This window comes from Myotis myotis, unplaced genomic scaffold (genome assembly GCF_014108235.1).
Source record: "Myotis myotis isolate mMyoMyo1 unplaced genomic scaffold, mMyoMyo1.p scaffold_m19_p_1, whole genome shotgun sequence".
Lineage (NCBI taxonomy): Eukaryota > Metazoa > Chordata > Mammalia > Chiroptera > Vespertilionidae > Myotis > Myotis myotis.
In genome coordinates this window covers 86,667,862-86,682,235 of record NW_023416313.1, presented here as the reverse complement: position 1 = coordinate 86,682,235, position 14,374 = coordinate 86,667,862, and the positions used below count along the sequence as shown (strand labels likewise).

The window sequence follows — 14,374 nt, the reverse complement described above, 5'->3', positions numbered from 1 at the left end:
TCAGTAGAGTTTATTTTTAAAGAATGACCCTTTTTTATCCTATAACTCCTTCTACATTTGAAGTCACAAAACCAGAGAGCTTGACTCCCGTAAATGTATACTCACAAATATGGACTTAGGAAGAGGCTTCACCCAGCAAAGACTGTAGTCCAGCTGTTGGGAAAGTCCTCATGCAACTTTTTTATGTTCTAAAAAAAAAAAACCAACAACACACACAAAACAAAACAAACAGAATTCATGGGTTTGTCTTGCAGATGCTGGAGAACATCTTCTGCTCTTAGGCCTCAAAGGCACTGGTGTAAATTAAAACATGAAAGGTAGTCCGTGTCTTTATGGCCTCCATTACCACCATGCTCACCCCCTGGGTTCTTGCATGGCCAATTCATAGTTTCCCAAGCCTGGCATGTTTACTTAGTGCTGGGAACATGATTGCGTAAATTAAGTTCTCCGACACAAACACACCATTAGCTCTCTCTAAATTGGATGATCACTAATCTCTCATAATTTACTGTGCATGAATACTATAGCACTTCCTGAAGTGCCAAAACAAACTGTCAACAGTTTTAAGATATAGCAGCCCATTAATCTATTTAAACCACGTCCTCGGATTTCCCTTTCATTAGCATTATGAACGAGGAAACAGCTTCACTTTCTAAATTCTCCTACCGAATGGGGCCTCGACCTGAGCCACTTGCCCAACCTGCTCTCCTTTCAAAATGGCATTTAAAACACGATTCGTTACTGAGCTTAGGCCTGCCAGCCAGAAGCCTCCCCACTTAGTAAAATAAAGTTATACTGAGCCATGCCAAACAATTTCTGCTTTGGTATAACCCTCAGAGGAAGCATTTTGAAAAAACATCTGAAGTCTGAAAGAGAAAACATTCCTTGCAGATAATTTCCTTTATGAAGTCAGTACGTTAAGAACCCAGTATAGACTATAAACTGTTCAAAAGATTAACTACCAATCTTTGTCTTCACATTTGACTTGGGGGGCGGGGGCGGAAATCTTGTTTTTGCACCTCTTAATTTCCCCTCTAAGATCAATGAACGCTTTTACCTCTCATAGCGATTGTAATAAAACATCTCTTTGAACTCTTGTAAGTCTCTCCTTTGATGCGAGATTTGAGAATATAAAGTATTAACCGAACTATCACCAGGAAGCCTACATCTTGTTATAAAACTTGTTGTGTCCTTCTCCATGCTTTCAGGGTCGCTAACTAGCCAGCTGCAGGACAGATTTTTCCAAATGGAGCAGATGATGAGCTGACAAATACTCCAGTGGTCGCATTGTGCTTAATGGGATCTTCTTTTTCTTCTCTTTGTTTCTGCATAGAGGCCAAGTCAGTGTTCATACATTAAATGTTAATGCTTTTCATTATTTTGAAGGCAGAGTCAGGAAGGCAGCCTGACTTGAGGAAACCTTCCTTTAAAATGAAGATAATGTCTCAAACAGTTCCAACTTCTATATACGTGAAAAGTATTTACATATTATATGAGGGAGCCTAAAAAACTCAAATGTTACACCTTTCAAATACAACCATTTTGTGGTTACATTTATATTTTATCTCTATATGTTTAAATGCCTATCTCTTCAAAATGCATTTCTCATGCTCATTAACTCTGCTTCCCTTATGGAAAATTTAGGATATGTAACTAATTTTCTGCACATATTTTTTATTTTTATACTATTTGTAGCTAGAATGGTTGCATTTTGCAGCAAATTATCTAAAAAAGAATAGGAGTGTCTTGTCAAAGATTTACCAATAATGCAAAGTTATTTTATGGGCTTTTACTCATAGCCAGATATACTATAGAAGCAAAACAATCTGTAATGAAGAGTAAAATTTGCATATTTTAAAAATACATTTCAACCTAATTAGTATGTAGTTTTAAATGATTTTTATGGTATAAAATTTGAACTATAATATAAATTTAACTTTTTTGAAGTTTGAGATTTTACTGATCTTTTTTTCTCTAGAAATAAAACATTTTTAAACTTTGGCTATTTCTTTAATAAATAACAGTAACATATAAATTATTCATATGCATGTATATGTTCAGTGGCAAATACCAATAGACTCACTATAGCAAATGCTATGTACTCTCCTTCCTTTTGTCTTTTATGCCCTATCCTCATGCCCTTCCCTCTTTCTCACCTCCTTACTGTGTAGATTGTTTTAACCTCCAGCAAGTTTCCCCACTCCTTGTCAAATTTTTCAGCACAAACATCTAAGAGCCAATCCTGGATTGAGGAGTCTACAAAATTATGGATTCTTTTTGGTAGCTTAGGGGAAAAGTTTGTAAACATTAATGCAACCACAGTAATAAATTGCATTCCACATGGTTAACAAATTGTGATTAGCATTATTTTGAGAGAAAATGTAGACAGAGGTGGAGAGTCTGAGAATCCTCCTCCGTAGAAGTAAAATGTAACTAAGCTGAGACCTGAAAGATAAACCAATTTCTGCAGTCATGATCCTCATAGTTGGAAAACCAGACCAGTAACGCAGTGATTAAATGTTCTGTCAACTAAGAAAATGACTTTCATAACTTTACTTTCAGCAGGTCGCATTTTCATTCAGAGTGCCTCACGGGAGTAACACAAAATGTAGCACACTGTTGGTTCACAAACTATTTGGCAGACCATATGACACTGCTGATAGCTGAACATTTTTTACCTATAACAACCCAAAATAGGGAAATGAAACCCCTCCTACAGTCCATTTACATGCCTTTCATCCCCACGTGACAGTGATTATAACACCAGAAGAGCCTGTGAAAATTCTCTGCCTTGTACAATCTCGATTTAAAAACACCAACTTGGCCCTGGCCAGGAGGCTCGATTGGCTGGAGCATCGTCCCATACACCAAAAGGTTGCGGTCTGAGTCCCTGTCAGGGCAGATACCCAGATTGTGGGGTTCAATCCCCAGTCAGGGTGTGTACAGGAGGCAATCAATCAATATTTCTCTCGGGCATCAATGTTTCTCTCTCTCTCTCTCTTTCTCTCTCTCCCTTCCTCTCTCTCTCAAATCAATAAACATATCCTCAGGTGCAGATTTTTAAAAACAACTGTTTAAAAACACCAACTTGTCCCATTGCCAAAGGTATAAGCATTGCACAGTGACCTGAATTCCAGAAAGAGTGCAGTTTCCAAAGGAACTTAATTCTTACATCTGGAAGAGAAATTACATTTTGTTGCCCACTTAAAGTTCAGGATAATAATTGACACTCAGTAAGTCTGAAGACATAAAAATGTTCCTTCCAGTCATTTTTGCTACTTGTCCCACTCCACTCCCAACAATTTTTCTCTCCTTTGGTATTCAATAAATGTATAGAGGACACCAGCAATTTTCAACGTTTTCATCTCATGGCACATTTAACTAATTACTAAAGTTCTGCAGCACACCAAAGATACATTTTTTGCCAATCTGACAAAAAAATACGTATGATTTTTATTCATTCACAACAGTCAGCTATTGTGTTGGCTGCAATCATGTTTTTCTTTTACAGACTAAGGGAAAAGAGGTCAGTGCCCCTGATGAAGTAGTCAAGTATTGCATGTTTTAAAATTCTTGCAGCACACCTGTTGAAAATTGCTGCAATAAACCATATAGAGAAAAATTAATAGTATTACTTATTGATAGGTTATCTTACTTTTCTGTTTGGTTATATTTGGAGTGCTTGAGCAATGAAAATAGAAGTATGCACAGATAAGAATTATCCTTATAGGCATGAATTAGCTTACTAACTAGATACAAAAGAGTATAAAAATGTGAAGACATTAATAGAGTGCAATGTTTAGCTTGAGGACTCAGGTAACCTTTGTGGGTAATTTTGAAAATACTTGTGTGGATTCATGGAAGGGTTTGGAACCAGTTAGCTAACTTGTTAATGCTTCTTACATTCTCTACTAGGTCTTGTTTTATATGTTTGAAGACTAGCCACTAAAAATTAGGATGTTAATTAGCTAACACTGATACTTCTGGGCCCATGATAGGCATAAGATGCACCTAATTCAGTGTATATATCAATTAAATGAAGACTAAAGCTTCTGCCCTAGCTGGTTTGGCTCAGCAGATAGAGTGTCGGCCTGCAGACTCAAAAGAGTCCCAGGTTCGATTCCGATCAACCCTGTACCAGGGTTGCGGGCACATCCCCAGTAAGGGGAGTGCAAGAGGCAGCTGAATTGATGTTTCTCTCTCATCAATGTTTCTAACTCGCTCTCCCTCTCCCTTCCTCTCTGTAAAAAAATCAATAAAATACTTTTTTTAAAAAAAGACTAAAGCTTCTTCTTGAAAATAATGAATATGTAATAAAAAAAAAACAACACAGAAATGACTGAAACAGTGAGATCTTTAAAAAAATATACTGTGAGGCCTTCAGCACTTACAGTCAGTTGTCTCTGTACTTCAAAGAACTTTAAAAACAAGAAATAATATAATATTTCTTTGAAGAGAATGATGCTTATTATTCTCATTTATTATCCTCTCTACTAAACACATGGGTCAGATTCCCTTTGGGCAGTGTTTCCAGTTTCCAAAGTCTTTCCTCCACTTTTACTACTAAGTGCTAATAGCTAGAGTTTTTGTTTTGTTTTGTTTTGTTTGTTATGTGGTTTGTTTGTTTGTTTTTAGTATTGCCGCCAGACACAAAGAGCACTTTTGCTCTAGAGAAATGTAATTCTAAAGGTAAAGAAACAACTCTGAGGCATATCAAGACTGACTGATATTACTATTTCACTCATGTAATATGCTAGAATGTTAGAAACATTCATTCATTTTATTCCTAAAACAGGTCTGCAATTTTGGTGTTATTTTTCTTATTTTAAAGATGACAGAAAAGCCTTAAGAAACTAATGATCTTATTACAAAGCTAATAAGCAATAAAGCTGGGACATTGATCTGCTCCATCATACTGATCATTTATTGATTACCTACTATGTGTCAGTCACTCACCACACTGCATTTTTTAATACTCACCCCACAGAATAGTCTTCAATAATCCCATTTTATAGCTGTGGAAACTGAAATTAAGGAAGGTCAGTTATGCAATTTCTTCTGTGCCACCATGTCTCTGAAAGGTGCACAGGAACAAAGATTTTCAATTCAGAGTTTGGTTTCTACTCCAAGCATTATTCATCCACCAGTCATTAGCATACTTAGTTACTCTCACACTTCATCTTATTCCCAATCCTTGGAGGTAATTATTTGTCCCCTGTGATCATTACAAATAGCCTGATACACAATTACCTATGCTTTGGACTGTTTGATTTCAGTGAAATATCTCCAAATGCCCTGGGATATAAGCTCCCACTTTTAACTATCACATCATTAGAGATTATTAATGTGAGAGCAGAAATGGCCATTTCAATACAAACAGCTTCAGTGACCATGAAATTACCAAAGCAAAAGCTCATAGATCCCAACTACCAAAGCAGCCATGGATCTGCTAAGAACAGCCCTGATCACAGCCAGAGTCCCTGCAGAGTTTTTGATTTGATATACGATATGGCAGTTCAAGACACTACATTTTTGAGAGTTAACTTATTTAGCTCCTCCGTGTTCCAAATTTAACTTCTGGTTTTAATTTAAAATCATCATAAACTATTTATAACTTATCAGTAAAGTGTACATTTACAGAAAGTCAATTCTAGGTCATAGAAGAAATCCTTGGTTTTGTTTTAGGGGGAAAAACGAGTCCAGAGCATCAATATAAAACACCATTAAACATGTGCACACATCCTCCTCCTCATTCCCTGCATCCCAAAATGGAGAATTTTCCTTCTCCCCTCAGCTTATATATTTTATAGTAGGTCCAACTTTAGGTTAACTTTGGATTCAACACAGCCTCTCTGTAAGTTACATTCTTACTGGAACTTGATGTGAGTCACTTCCCAATGACCGGCAATTACAAGAAATAGTGAAATTTTAAAACTGAACTAAGTATGTGACTAGTTGGGAAATAAAGTTTTGTATTATTTTTTAACTGACAGGTGTGCATTATTCTTCCAGAGTTTCACAATGAGGTCAGAAGAAAAACACTATAGTGTATATATTTCACCAAGACTGTAAACTGAATTTTGTAACATAAAGCTGTTCTCGATTTCTAACAACCAATTCCACACTCTGGATCACAGAACTTTGGTTTTTAAATTCAAAAATTAATGAGGATGGAAAGCAGAATCACAAGTAGCAGATTATAACATAGCTCAGGATTTTTATTTAAAAAAAAAATAGCCAGGGATAAAGGATACACAAATTTTGGTAAAATACCTGCTTGGGTGGTTTCAAAGGTGATGGAGTAAGGATCATGTTATCTGTTTATACAGAGAAAACTTCTAGGGCCATATGTGTTAAGAACTAGGCAAAGAAATGGGGACATTTGTGGTGAAAATTGTTTCTAGTTCTTATAGATCATATAGTCTATTGCAGTGGTTCTCAACTTTCCTAATGCCGTGACCCTTTAATACAGTTCCTCATGTTGTGGTGACCCCCTAATTTCATTGTTACAAATTGAACATAATTAAAGCATAGTGATTAATCACAAAAACAATATGTAATCATATATGTGTTTTCCGATGGTCTTAGGCGACCCCTGTGAAAGGGTCATTCGACCTCCAAAGGGGTCGCAACCCACAGGTTGAGAACCGCTGTTCTATTGGGAAGACGACTGAATAAATGATCGCAAAATAAATAATGGACTATAACTCAGACAGTGTAGAGAAAAGTTCAGGAACCTGTGAGGACATAGAAAGAGAGAACCTGACCTGGTTGGTTTGGGGAGCAGGCAGTGGAGACATAGGGTGGTCTTCTCTGAGGAAGTTTTGTGGGAATGGAGTAGCCACCCAGATAACAGGGAGTGGGCAGTGAGGGCACACATTCTCCAGTGCCTTCGTGACATACTGACAAAGGAACAGTTTCTTCAAGTGGCATCCCCAGATCCACTGGGACCTATTTTGGATTCTTCCAAAATTATGTAGTCATGCATCGCATAACATCTCAGTCAATGACCATCCACATATGTGATGGTGGTCCCATGAGACTATAACGGACCTGAATTTCCTATAAGAAATGGAAGGCTATATGGTTCAGGAGGAATTTTTTTCTCTCTGATGTGAGCAATATTCTTGGGGCTTGGCAATAGATTCCCTCTCACTCACAGCACCTCAATTTTGAGTGCGCAGATTACATCCCAGTCAGTCAGTTACTGACATGTCAGCACAGAGGAGCCCGTCCCCCCCAGCACTATGTATTCAGAGGGCACTAAAGCCTTCCCAGACTTAGCTTGCTGGTGTTCAGGACACACTGCTAGAAATTCTGTGTTGAGGATCTAAGATCCTAAACAGGAGCACGGGTCCATGGAGACACCTTACCAAGTATCAAGTGCCATTGTCACTGAGGGAGAGCACTCTGGTAGCATGAAGCCAGCCTGTCCCTGCACTTTGGAAGTATTTTCAGACTGTAATAATGTAAAACATAAGTAAGTTTTATTTCTTCCAACAACTCAAGGCCAGAAAGAGCTCTTTGTGCCAGATAGGTGCAATGTAACCAAAACAAATTTCTAGAGTCAAAATAGTAAGTCCTCAATTCTATACCCTTTTTGTGTTAAACACCCCCTTTTTGTTGTGTTTTTAAAAAAAACAACAAACACCTAAGTAGTGCTCCAACATGCAATAGCTAAAAACCACATTGGATGACACTCCCCTATGTTCCTTTAGCTCTCCATCTTGATATCTTATTCCTACGGACCCTCAGGCCACCTTTCGCTCCCTCCTGACAGTCAGTATTACAGGGATCTATGCCTGGCCCAGCCAGTTTCTCCTAAATATTCTCAAACGGTCCAGCCCACTCCCTGCTCATGAAGCAGCATGGACAGCTTTGGTGTTCTACTTCTGACCTCGTCTGCAGGACGCAGGGGGAAAGGCTTGTGGGATGGTGATTATAAAGCCCACAGCAGTGGACAGTGATGGGCTAGGCTAGGCCTTCACAGTCACTCACCATCACCCACTGACTCACCCAGAGCGACCTCCAGTCCTGCAAGCCCCATTCATGGTAACTGCCCTATGTAAGTGAATCACATTTTGAATCTTTTATACTGTATTTTGTAATTTACCGTTTCTGTGGTTAGATATGTTTAGGTACACAGATCCTTATCACATGTTACAGTTGTGTACAGTAACATGCTGCACAGACTAGTAGCCGAGGAGCCATGGGCAATGCTATATATCCTAGGTGTGTGGTGGGCTTTATCATCTAAGTTTGGGTAAGTGCACTCTGTGATGTTCTTACAGCAACAGCATTGCCTAATGACACAGTTCTCACAATTCATCCTTGTCGTTGAGCGACTCAGGATTGCATTTTTTTAAAAATCATGACCACAGAAAAGAAACAACTGGCCTAAATTTCCTCAGCACACTTTTACCATTGGTCGTATATTTTAACTAAATATATAATGTGTTCAATCTTTATCATTCATGCCATAAGGATTGATTTATCTTGAAAGACTTTCATTAAATTGTTTGACTTGCTTATTCTCCTAGTGGAGGGCACGCCTCACGTCCCTCTTTGCATTGTTCCTGCCACCCCTTCCTCACAGGTTATCTCCAGCCTCTGCGAGAATTTAGCCCCAGTTTCCTGAGGAGACCAGAGTCCCCCTCCCCTTGCCAAGGCTCTTCTTTTCCTTAGTGGTGAACACTCACATGGGAGCTTTTCCTTGACAACCCCCAATAAAAAGCAAAACCCCCAAGAAAGAAAAAAATGGCCTTTTGTGCAAATAGGCCACACCTATCACATTTTATGTTCCAAGGCTATTAATATGACTAGAATTTGCCAGTGTAAATATAGATTTTATTAAACTGGAAATAGGAACCTTGATAATGATACTTGGTCCCCAGCATGAACAAGGGATTATATGTTCCTGTCAATGAAAGACGTTAAAATGATTACCCCAAAAAAATCTATAAACATTGTAAAATACTCATTTGGCTTGGAATAAGAATACAAATGTCTTATTTTGGGTTGCTTCAATCTGACACGTTTTACATTTATTTGTATACTCATCTTAATAGCATGTCAGGGGTAGAAAATGTACGTGACTTATTGCAAAATGCCTCTAATTACTTCCCGAACTAAGTATAATAACAAAATTTATTTTCTTTCTAGTCCTATGGGGATTTATAGTCCTTGATTCAATGATATTATATTGGCTTATTTAAAACTGGGATAAAGTAGAGATGTAGGAAATCATCTCCATAATTTTTAAATGATAACAAAGATGGAGAAATGTTCTTTTAATAGATGTCTAGTCCATTAAGCATTACCAAATAATTTTAAAAGATGTTTGTCATTTTCTTCCAGACTGTCCTCCAATCAATGTTTCCTGGAAATCCAGTTCAAGTTTACAAACTTCAGTTAAAGGCGTTTAATCATATTTAATGTTTTTACTTCTTTTCCCACAGCTTCTTGCCCTTCAAATCCCTAACAAGAATCAACTTCTCTTTAAAAAAATTTCAAAAAAGGACTTTATGCAAGGTTTGTTAGATTTCACCAAAGTGCCCAGACCTCATAAACTTAAAAAACCCTTTGTATGGTAATCTTTTGGCAAACCAGTGGCAACCACGTGAAGCCAGTTGTAATTTAAATTTAACAGAATTGGAAGACCTTGGCTTTTACCTAACTCTTGAAACAAATCAAACATCCCCGAAGGTTGATCATTTTTCAGATGGAGTCTTTTATAGTTACATGGTTCACATATATTGTTTTTCCTGGAACTAGACTAAGATATATGAAAATATCACAAGAAACACTTTTATTTGTGATACTTTCAATCCAATTGGCAGCAGAACGTAAAGATACATCATAGGAAAATCTATTGTTATGAGATTTCCAGCAGAGCTTTGCATCCTCCAGAAAAACCTAGAGAAACATTCAAACTGGACCCTCTCAACCTTTTGGCATTCATCTCTCACTGTGATGCTGTGTTCTCTGCCACTTTTGTCTACTCTTTATTCTGTAATAGGTAGGTGGGTTATTACACAATAGGTAGCCTCAAAAATCTATGCAACCAAAAAAATACATTTTAAAAGTTCAATGCAGATCCAAGCCAATTTTATCAACTCAGGTTAAAAGGTTTCATTACTCAGAAAGCATGCTTTATAATGCAAAATGAAGGAAAAAAATGAAGCTGGCTTTCACCCTTTACTGGAAATAATCGCTGCTTCCCTGACAATAGTTCAATTGCCTTAAATTAATGTTTTTCTGTAATTAAGTTTAGGATGAGACCTGGTGACCCAAAGTTGAAGAAACACAAAATTGAGCCTTTTCTAGTTTTAGGATTTCCATGTAATGATAGAGTCTCTACTTAAAGGTCATGCTCTATTAACAGAATCCACCAAAAGATCTTACGTACAAGCTCATTATTGAAAATGAATACAAAGCCAACATTATATTGCCCAAGGGCTTTACATCCTATATTGATCAAGGAATCAATGATTACACTGAGAAAGCCATAATGCATTTGTTCATTTATTCATTCAACATACCTTTACTGAGTACCTACTCTATGTCTGGTTTTGTGCTATTGCTTTATAATTTGCAAATTTTTACAGAAGTTTTACTCATATTATCTTATTAAGAAGAAATACTAGCTGCCTGGCCTGCATGGTTCAGTGGTTGAGTGTCAACCTATGAAACAAGAGGTAACAGTTTGATTCCCAGTCAGGGCCCATGCCTGGGTTGCGGGCTCGATCCCCAGTGTTGGGCGTGCAGGAAGCAACTGATCAATGATTCTCTCTCATCATTGATGTTTCTATCTCTCCCTTCCTTTCCCTCTCTAAAATCAATAAAAATTTATTTTTTTAAAAAAGAAGAAATACTAGCTATTAATATAAATTAAACACCTTCCCCAATACCATGCAACTCCAAATACTATCACTTTCATCCTGGAACTAGTCTCCCTATTCCCATTGATTATTCTCAACACTCCATTCTCTACAAATTGACCAAAATTATATTTTTAAAATGTAAATAATATATTATTTTTCCATGTTGAAAATACTCTAAATCAGTGGTTCTCAACCATGAATAATTTTGTCCTTACGGGAACATTTGACAATGTCTGGAGACATTTTTAATTGGCACAACTGGGGGGGTGGGGATGCTACTGGCATCTCCTGGGTGGAGGCCAGAATTCTGCTAAACATCCTAAAATTCACAGGACAGTACCCATCAACAGAGTTGTCTACTCCAAATGTTAATAATGGCATGTTAGAGAGACCCTGTTCTAAATCTAAGTCTTTACCTTGGATTGCAAACCCGCATGGTCATCCTCCAGTCTACTTCTCTTTCCCGTTGTCCCTGGTCACTCTCCATCGCTCACTAAGCTCCAGCCATGCTGGCTATATTTTGTGTCCCTTGAACAGACCAAGCCAGTCTGTGCTAATCCCTGGTCCCTCTCCCTAAAATGTTCTTCTACCAAAGCTTTGAATAGCTGCTTCCTTCTCAACACTTAGATCTCTACTCCAACGTTATCTCCTCAGAGAGAGCTCTGTCATCATTTCTTCTAAAGTAACTGCATCGATATCAATTCCACCTTCGTGCATCCCTATCTCATACTGTTTATTTCTATCTACGTCCCTTGTTCATTTAGTTCGTGTGCTCCATTCAGAATGGAGAATGTAGGCTCCAAGAGGACAAGAGACTAGCTAATCCTATTCACTCTACTACTCCCTGGACCTGGAGCTCTGTCAGTCTTGCTCTTCATCACCTGCTGTGCCCAGTTACAAAGTCAAAACACAGAAAAGGAGACGGGGCAAAAAGTGAAATTGCAAAATTGTCAAAAGATGAAAAGAACATGGGTGCAAATAAACAATTCAAAACGTAGAGGGAGTAGTAGCAGGTAATTTTAGTGCTTGCTTTGTGTAGGGTGATATAGCCAGTGTTTAAAACCTTAACTCATTCAATCATCACACCATCACCACCCCCTTAAAACGACTAGGTTAGCACTGTTATCCTGACTTTACACCTGGGAAAGGCGGCACAGAGAAGTCAAGTAACATGCTCAGCTCACAGAGCTGCTGAGTGGTGGTGCTGGAATTTGGACACGGCTCCTCTGCCTCCACAGCACCGCTTTCTTAACCATCAAGCCATGTGCCAGGCCAAAACAAGTGCCTGCTCAGGTACACGGAATGCAGTGAGCTGTCTTTTCCTTTTCCTCTTTTATTCTCTCATATTCTTTTGTGTTCTCTTTGAAGGCAATGAAGCTATGGGAATAAAGAAAGTGAAAGAAGAAAAAGAAACTGTTAAAAAATGAATATAAAGGAAAGAGTGGATTCAAAGACTTAGTATAGGGGAGTTGTACTAATTTATCTGTAAACTAGTACCAATGTATGCTTGAAATGTATGTGAAAGGAACAACTTTGAAAAAGTATGAGAAATACTACAGAATGCCCATGCTTGTGATGATATTTTAATGGGGCTTCACTGAATAGTGTTTTTTTTTATTGTGAAAATGGACTTTATCCTGGTTTGTTTTGAAGAGTCTAATAAAGACTCTCTACCCTGTGTTGAAATGAGGATGTAAATCCCCACCAGCACAGTGGCAAATGAATAACTTTAAGTATCCTCCTCTTTCAAGTTCTTGCTTTTCATTCTTACAACAATGAATAGTATTAGGATGTCCCCATTCCAAGTTTCCGACATACTATATATAAAACACGTGGGTTTATTTGTCAGGATTCATCATATCCTCCCTTCATATTAACAGGAAGCAGGGCTCAAAATCTCTGATCCCTGTAATATTATTATGGCTAGAGGAGAAAACCTGGGGAAATAGTTCTCCCAGTGGTTGTCAAGCCACATATTTTATCTTGCAAATGTTGGCAGTGAGCTCAGATCACCATTCACAGATAATGTGCATTGAAGCCATCATATTAATGATAAGTAGACACTGGATTTTCCTTACTCTAATAGTCCCACAGTTACCGAAGGGATTTGTTCCTGAAGGTCTATGTGACTTGAACTTTACTATTTCAACAAAGCAGCTCCATCAGCACCTTCTGAGCCCCATCTCCAAAGCTTAGGTCAATGTGTCAACTACCAATCCTACCAAAAAGTGGTATATTATTAGTTTGCCAATGTGTGTGTGTGTGTGTGTGTGTGTGTGTGTGTGTGTGTGTGAGAGAGAGAGAGAGAGAGAGAGAGAGAGAGAGAGAGAGAGAGAGAGAACTGGCACTGATTTGTAAAGTTTTGAGTAAGCACGAGATACTTCAGTTAATCCCTCCAGTTCAAAAATAAATCATCTCTAGAATTCATTAAATAATAGATTAAAGGATAAACCAGGCCAAGGAGATAGATGTAGAACACTATCTCACTGCTAAATAAAATATCTGAAATTTGCTACTCTTGCAACTAGAGTACTCCTAAAACTGGGATACCCTTAAAGGTTTTTAATGGTCAACAGATAAAATGGCTCTTATGCTACAAGGCTCCACTTTGTCATCAAGTTTGATATAATCTGGAAACATTCTATGCTGAGATATAACTATATGTTTGTATATGTACTATATGTGCATACACAAAATCACACAGATATATGTCTATATAAATATAGACATATAGTCATGTAAATCCATTTCATCAGCATGATTTTAAACATTATCATGCTGATGAAATGGACTTAATATTTTTGAATATTTAACTAAAATCTTTTCATTTTGGATAATCTGTTGTCCTTGGGGAAAACGGAACTCAGCTTCAAAGAAAGAAGTTGCTACAGGTTGAATGTTTGTGTCCACCACCAACATCATATGTTGAAACCCCATCCTTCAAGGTGATGGTGTTTGGGGGAGAGGGGCTTAGGAAGGTGATTAGTGCTTTTACAAAAGGGAGCCTACAGAGCTCCTTAGGCCTTCCACCAGGTGAGGTTCTAGAGAAAAGATGGCCTCTCTAAGGAAGTGAAACCACATAAGATACCAAACCGACCAACACCTTACCTTGGCTATCCAGCCTCCAGAACTATGAGAAATAAATACTTTTTGCTTATAAGCTACCCAGCCTGTGGTATTTTGTTAGCAGCCAAACAAACTAAGACAGAAGTCAATTTTAAGTTTTAAATTCGTTTGTTTTGTTTGAAACAGCTTGTCTCATATAGAGCATGGCTTCTAACAAGTATGAGAAAGACGATAGAATGTTAACTCTGATGCCCATGCTTTAGTCCTTGTTTCTCTTGAATGAGCTCTGATGAGATTCTAACAGAGCTTCAGTAACCAACCCTCTGATTAAATGTTGGACTGGGATCAGAGATGTTCTGTATGCCACGGGAAAGCATGGGAAGGCAATATGACATGAGGAGGAGAGCCCTCCTAGGGTGGGGAAA

At 37.9% G+C, this 14,374-nt stretch overlaps 1 long non-coding RNA gene across 1 annotated transcript in view; it reads left to right on the top strand.

Annotated features, from left to right (window-relative positions):
• LOC118673320 overlaps positions 1-9,419 on the top strand; it is a 44,234-nt gene extending 34,815 nt beyond the window's left edge. The window contains exon 3 of the long non-coding RNA XR_004973349.1: positions 9,358-9,419. This is a non-coding gene — a long non-coding RNA (uncharacterized LOC118673320). The remainder of the gene's footprint in view (positions 1-9,357) is intronic.
• Positions 9,420-14,374: the final 4,955 nt, after the last annotated feature.